The sequence below is a fragment of the Otolemur garnettii genome, unplaced genomic scaffold (genome assembly GCF_000181295.1).
Source record: "Otolemur garnettii isolate 467f Iridium unplaced genomic scaffold, OtoGar3 scaffold00071, whole genome shotgun sequence".
Lineage (NCBI taxonomy): Eukaryota > Metazoa > Chordata > Mammalia > Primates > Galagidae > Otolemur > Otolemur garnettii.
The window spans coordinates 2,296,315-2,297,421 of NW_003852466.1; the positions used below are offsets into that span (position 1 = coordinate 2,296,315).

Genomic DNA, 1,107 nt, shown 5'->3' on the forward strand with positions numbered 1-1,107 from the left:
GGCTCGCCTCAGGAAGGTTGAAGTGCACTCTTCAATCTTCTCTCTTGTCTCTGCTCCAAACCATCAGCTACTTTGCTAAGGTTCTGTCCTTTCAGCCTCCTTCTGGACGGGAGCTTCTGTAAAAAGCTGGCTGCAGTTCGCCATCTTGGCTCCGCCCCCACATGTGGCTCTCTTTGGAGCCAGGTCCCTGGACCCAATTTCTCAGGTCCTTGGACATAATTTCATTTGCCAAGAGAGCCCAAAGTGCCTGGAAGTATTCATTTCCCCTCATCCCATCCCCCAAAGCAGCTCATTGCCAATGACCAGGGACAGACACAGGGTGGGAGTGGGGTATAAAGCTCACCCACTTGCAGAGCTCTTCTGCTTGGCCTGAAATTGTTCTGTTGCTAAATTAGGGGCATGAGCTCTTACCTTAAAGGCTTGCTATAAAAGTGAGAAGGCATGGAATTTTTAGATGTATTGGTAAGAAGTAAAATGTCCTGTCTTGTTCAGAAGGCAGGGATGTCACATAGATAGGGCTGACTGAAGCACTGAGTGAGTGGCCTAGCATAGGGCTGGTGATTTAAATAAAAGGCATGCTCAGTTAGCTTGGGCCAAAACAAAATGAGACATGTAACAACACTTAAAAATAAATTAAGCTCCTAGTTGCTAAAATTCTTTTAAAATTTAAAAGGTTTTGATGGGATTATTCCCAAGAATACATTATTTTAATATTTATTTATTTATTTTTAAACATGGAATGCTTCATGAACTTGCATGTCATCCTTGCTCAGGGGCCATGCTAATCTTCTCTGTATCGTTCCAATTTTAGTACATGTGCTACCAAAGCGAGCACTATTTTAATAATTATCAACAGGGTTCTGTTCCTGACTCACAGCTATCAAAAGTCGGAATACCAGACATGGCATAGCACATAGAAATCTTCCTGTTATGACAGGGTGGATGGTGCAAACCTCAGGAAGGAGGAACATGAAGGGTCCCACGACTGCTTTACTGAAGGAATCTCTGATGTGACATCACATATTAGAAACCGAGATTCTCATAAAAGTAAAATGTAAAGTGCTAGGACCACTTGCCTTCCTGGGCAATACAGCAACAGTTTCATTA

The 1,107-nt window shown here is 43.0% G+C and overlaps 1 non-coding gene across 1 annotated transcript; it reads right to left on the minus strand.

Annotated features, from left to right (window-relative positions):
• Window positions 1–728: 728 nt before the first annotated feature.
• On the minus strand, window positions 729–835 carry LOC111726570. The gene has a single exon (XR_002774317.1). It is a non-coding gene; the product is annotated as a U6 spliceosomal RNA (small nuclear RNA).
• Between the last annotated feature and the right edge of the window lie 272 nt (window positions 836–1,107).